The 5,000-nt window shown below is 47.5% G+C and overlaps 9 non-coding genes across 9 annotated transcripts; 4 read left to right on the forward strand and 5 right to left on the reverse strand.

Annotated features, from left to right (window-relative positions):
* Positions 1–124: 124 nt before the first annotated feature.
* On the reverse strand, positions 125–196 carry trnap-agg (transfer RNA proline (anticodon AGG)). The gene has a single exon. It is a non-coding gene; the product is annotated as a tRNA-Pro (tRNA).
* A 1,042-nt stretch (positions 197–1,238) lies between these two features.
* On the forward strand, positions 1,239–1,310 carry trnap-ugg (transfer RNA proline (anticodon UGG)). Its single transcript has one exon. It is a non-coding gene; the product is annotated as a tRNA-Pro (tRNA).
* Positions 1,311–1,440: 130 nt separating this feature from the next.
* trnad-guc (transfer RNA aspartic acid (anticodon GUC)) lies at positions 1,441–1,512 on the forward strand. Its single transcript has one exon. It is a non-coding gene; the product is annotated as a tRNA-Asp (tRNA).
* Positions 1,513–1,589: 77 nt separating this feature from the next.
* trnag-gcc (transfer RNA glycine (anticodon GCC)) lies at positions 1,590–1,660 on the reverse strand. The gene has a single exon. It is a non-coding gene; the product is annotated as a tRNA-Gly (tRNA).
* Positions 1,661–2,113: 453 nt separating this feature from the next.
* Positions 2,114–2,185, reverse strand: trnap-agg (transfer RNA proline (anticodon AGG)). The gene has a single exon. It is a non-coding gene; the product is annotated as a tRNA-Pro (tRNA).
* Positions 2,186–3,222: 1,037 nt separating this feature from the next.
* Positions 3,223–3,294, forward strand: trnap-ugg (transfer RNA proline (anticodon UGG)). The gene has a single exon. It is a non-coding gene; the product is annotated as a tRNA-Pro (tRNA).
* Positions 3,295–3,424: 130 nt separating this feature from the next.
* Positions 3,425–3,496, forward strand: trnad-guc (transfer RNA aspartic acid (anticodon GUC)). The gene has a single exon. It is a non-coding gene; the product is annotated as a tRNA-Asp (tRNA).
* Positions 3,497–3,573: 77 nt separating this feature from the next.
* Positions 3,574–3,644, reverse strand: trnag-gcc (transfer RNA glycine (anticodon GCC)). The gene has a single exon. It is a non-coding gene; the product is annotated as a tRNA-Gly (tRNA).
* A 454-nt stretch (positions 3,645–4,098) lies between these two features.
* Positions 4,099–4,170, reverse strand: trnap-agg (transfer RNA proline (anticodon AGG)). The gene has a single exon. It is a non-coding gene; the product is annotated as a tRNA-Pro (tRNA).
* Positions 4,171–5,000: the final 830 nt, after the last annotated feature.

The raw sequence follows: 5,000 nt of genomic DNA on the forward strand, positions 1-5,000 counted from the left end.
AGTCCTCGTTTAACCATTGTGCAATCAGCCCTTGGTCGCTGTGATATTGTTGTTCATGGAATTTGAGCGTGCGTATCGGCAATGCATAGTAATTGGAAAAGTGTAATACAAAAGAATTAAAAACGGGCTCGTCCGGGATTTGAACCCGGGACCTCTTGCACCCTAAGCGAGAATCATACCCCTAGACCAACGAGCCAGCGCCTGCCACTGTTGTGGTCCCCCGAGTTTCCAAAGAAGTGCAGACCTAGCTGTTCTGTTAGATGGGAGACGTTTTTCTATTGGGTGTACCTGTCGAGAGCACTGTAATTTTGCCGTGTCTCCGAGCTGTGTGCTGTTGCCTGTTTGGGCCGTCTGACTTCTTTAACTGGCGGCTAGCATTTCTATGTTCATCGAGAAGCGGTCGCTATAAATGAGGAAAGTAGTTTAGGTGGGATTTCGTTTTGATATGTTTGGAATGGATCAGTTAGTCAGCATGTACTTCAAAAAATAAATAGAAAAAAAAGGAGGCTGGGTTTCGTTGTTTTGCAAAGGATGCACTGCAACATCCGCTCACAGGAGCAGTCCCACTACTGGTGCGACACGGGGGTTTTGACCTGCTCCGTTCCCGACCTGGGCCGGTTCACCCCTCCTTAGACGACCTGGCATTCACGAGCGCCCCCAGAAATGCCATGTCGATGCCGTGCTAAGTGCGGACTCCCGATCGGCACAGCCAGTTGCAGCACAGAGCTCCCGTGCTCAAGCGATCCGCCAGCCTCAACCTGCCCCTGTAGCTGGCATTACAGACACACGCCACGGCGCCCGGCGTGAGCGAGAGCGGCTAGAAGGCAATTCAAATCCCCTTGTTTGAAATGAGAGCGAGAGTACTCGTGCAGTTCTCCACTGACGTGGCAGCTTTTAATGCCGATTGCATTAAAAGCATTGCCGGGTCCTGCTGTAGCGGTAAAACACTGTGACCAGATGAATGAATTGAAAAAGTGTTACGTGAAACACATGTGAATCCTAGTTTTCGTGCTGCGAATTTAAAAAAAAAAAAAAAAAAAAAAAAAAAAAAAAAAAGCAGCACTATATAAGAATGCCAAAAAATAAAGAAGGTTGCGTTGGCGAGTATTAAGCCCCCCCTCCTCTGAGGTGCCAGCAGCATTCCGCACCGGCAGACGGAACGGGACTCTGGTCATGCTGCACTTATTTTGCTGCCAGAGACTGAATCACGCGTCGGCCGCCGGATAAAACCGAAAGCTGGCTCGTTGGTCTAGGGGTATGATTCTCGCTTTGGGTGCGAGAGGTCCCGGGTTCAAATCCCGGACGAGCCCGTTTTTTTTTTTTTTTAATTGTTTTGTACTATACTGTTTTCGATCCGTAAACCATTAAGCTCAGCAGGCAGTTTTGACTTAGACGCTTTGCAACTAAATGCGTTGCCATAGTGGCAGGGAGCGTGTGCCTTCCTCGTTAGTATAGTGGTCAGTATCCCCGCCTGTCACGCGGGAGACCGGGGTTCAATTCCCCGACGGGGAGATTTTTTTTTTTTTTTTTTACTGATTGAAGGCAGGTGCGTGTGGCTGTAATTGTATACATAAAGTAAAAAAGAAGGTTGCATTGGCCGGGAATCGAACCCGGGCCTCCCGCGTGGCAGGCGAGAATTCTACCACTGAACCACCAATGCTTGCTTGACGTTTGCTTGAGGTTTGCTTGAGGTAGGTAATGTATTAGCAGCATCTAGTGCAGTGTGAAAAGATGAATTAACCCGTTCTAGTGCTAGATTGTACATATACACAAACAATTGTACGTACAAAATGCCCATCTGTTACACTAGTTTTGTGGTTGTTTTAAACTACATACCAAAAAAAAAAAAAAAAAACAAGCACATGCGTTACCAAAATAAACAGTGCTGTATAAACTACAGAAACTCGATGCTGAATGGTTTTATAGTCTGTTACGTCAGAATTGTGTTTAATGCATAAGCAGTTGCTTTGCAGACTCAACAAAGACTGCAGTCCTCGTTTAACCATTGTGCAATCAGCCCTTGGTCGCTGTGATATTGTTGTTCATGGAATTTGAGCGTGCGTATCGGCAATGCATAGTAATTGGAAAAGTGTAATACAAAAGAATTAAAAACGGGCTCGTCCGGGATTTGAACCCGGGACCTCTCGCACCCTAAGCGAGAATCATACCCCTAGACCAACGAGCCAGCGCCTGCCACTGTTGTGGTCCCCCGAGTTTCCAAAGAAGTGCAGACCTAGCTGTTCTGTTAGATGGGAGACGTTTTTCTATTGGGTGTACCTGTCGAGAGCACTGTAATTTTGCCGTGTCTCCGAGCTGTGTGCTGTTGCCTGTTTGGGCCGTCTGACTTCTTTAACTGGCGGCTAGCATTTCTATGTTCATCGAGAAGCGGTCGCTATAAATGAGGAAAGTAGTTTAGGTGGGATTTCGTTTTGATATGTTTGGAATGGATCAGTTAGTCAGCATGTACTTCAAAAAATAAATAGAAAAAAAAGGAGGCTGGGTTTCGTTGTTTTGCAAAGGATGCACTGCAACATCCGCTCACAGGAGCAGTCCCACTACTGGTGCGACACGGGGGTTTTGACCTGCTCCGTTCCCGACCTGGGCCGGTTCACCCCTCCTTAGACGACCTGGCATTCACGAGCTCCCCCAGAAATGCCATGTCGATGCCGTGCTAAGTGCGGACTCCCGATCGGCACAGCCAGTTGCAGCACAGAGCTCCCGTGCTCAAGCGATCCGCCAGCCTCAACCTGCCCCTGTAGCTGGCATTACAGACACACGCCACGGCGCCCGGCGTGAGCGAGAGCGGCTAGAAGGCAATTCAAATCCCCTTGTTTGAAATGAGAGCGAGAGTACTCGTGCAGTTCTCCACTGACGTGGCAGCTTTTAATGCCGATTGCATTAAAAGCATTGCCGGGTCCTGCTGTAGCGGTAAAACACTGTGACCAGATGAATGAATTGAAAAAGTGTTACGTGAAACACATGTGAATCCTAGTTTTCGTGCTGCGAATTTAAAAAAAAAAAAAAAAAAAAAAAAAAAAAAGCAGCACTATATAAGAATGCCAAAAAATAAAGAAGGTTGCGTTGGCGAGTATTAAGCCCCCCCTCCTCTGAGGTGCCAGCAGCATTCCGCACCGGCAGACGGAACGGGACTCTGGTCATGCTGCACTTATTTTGCTGCCAGAGACTGAATCACGCGTCGGCCGCAGGATAAAACCGAAAGCTGGCTCGTTGGTCTAGGGGTATGATTCTCGCTTTGGGTGCGAGAGGTCCCGGGTTCAAATCCCGGACGAGCCCGTTTTTTTTTTTTTTTAATTGTTTTGTACTATACTGTTTTCGATCCGTAAACCATTAAGCTCAGCAGGCAGTTTTGACTTAGACGCTTTGCAACTAAATGCGTTGCCATAGTGGCAGGGAGCGTGTGCCTTCCTCGTTAGTATAGTGGTCAGTATCCCCGCCTGTCACGCGGGAGACCGGGGTTCAATTCCCCGACGGGGAGATTTTTTTTTTTTTTTTTTACTGATTGAAGGCAGGTGCGTGTGGCTGTAATTGTATACATAAAGTAAAAAAGAAGGTTGCATTGGCCGGGAATCGAACCCGGGCCTCCCGCGTGGCAGGCGAGAATTCTACCACTGAACCACCAATGCTTGCTTGACGTTTGCTTGAGGTTTGCTTGAGGTAGGTAATGTATTAGCAGCATCTAGTGCAGTGTGAAAAGATGAATTAACCCGTTCTAGTGCTAGATTGTACATGTACACAAACAATTGTACGTACAAAATGCCCATCTGTTACACTAGTTTTGTGGTTGTTTTAAACTACATACCAAAAAAAAAAAAAAAAAAACAAGCACATGCGTTACCAAAATAAACAGTGCTGTATAAACTACAGAAACTCGATGCTGAATGGTTTTATAGTCTGTTACGTCAGAATTGTGTTTAATGCATAAGCAGTTGCTTTGCAGACTCAACAAAGACTGCAGTCCTCGTTTAACCATTGTGCAATCAGCCCTTGGTCGCTGTGATATTGTTGTTCATGGAATTTGAGCGTGCGTATCGGCAATGCATAGTAATTGGAAAAGTGTAATACAAAAGAATTAAAAACGGGCTCGTCCGGGATTTGAACCCGGGACCTCTCGCACCCTAAGCGAGAATCATACCCCTAGACCAACGAGCCAGCGCCTGCCACTGTTGTGGTCCCCCGAGTTTCCAAAGAAGTGCAGACCTAGCTGTTCTGTTAGATGGGAGACGTTTTTCTATTGGGTGTACCTGTCGAGAGCACTGTAATTTTGCCGTGTCTCCGAGCTGTGTGCTGTTGCCTGTTTGGGCCGTCTGACTTCTTTAACTGGCGGCTAGCATTTCTATGTTCATCGAGAAGCGGTCGCTATAAATGAGGAAAGTAGTTTAGGTGGGATTTCGTTTTGATATGTTTGGAATGGATCAGTTAGTCAGCATGTACTTCAAAAAATAAATAGAAAAAAAAGGAGGCTGGGTTTCGTTGTTTTGCAAAGGATGCACTGCAACATCCGCTCACAGGAGCAGTCCCACTACTGGTGCGACACGGGGGTTTTGACCTGCTCCGTTCCCGACCTGGGCCGGTTCACCCCTCCTTAGACGACCTGGCATTCACGAGCTCCCCCAGAAATGCCATGTCGATGCCGTGCTAAGTGCGGACTCCCGATCGGCACAGCCAGTTGCAGCACAGAGCTCCCGTGCTCAAGCGATCCGCCAGCCTCAACCTGCCCCTGTAGCTGGCATTACAGACACACGCCACGGCGCCCGGCGTGAGCGAGAGCGGCTAGAAGGCAATTCAAATCCCCTTGTTTGAAATGAGAGCGAGAGTACTCGTGCAGTTCTCCACTGACGTGGCAGCTTTTAATGCCGATTGCATTAAAAGCATTGCCGGGTCCTGCTGTAGCGGTAAAACACTGTGACCAGATGAATGAATTGAAAAAGTGTTACGTGAAACACATGTGAATCCTAGTTTTCGTGCTGCGAATTTAAAAA

The sequence above is a fragment of the Acipenser ruthenus genome, chromosome 55 (genome assembly GCF_902713425.1).
Source record: "Acipenser ruthenus chromosome 55, fAciRut3.2 maternal haplotype, whole genome shotgun sequence".
Lineage (NCBI taxonomy): Eukaryota > Metazoa > Chordata > Actinopteri > Acipenseriformes > Acipenseridae > Acipenser > Acipenser ruthenus.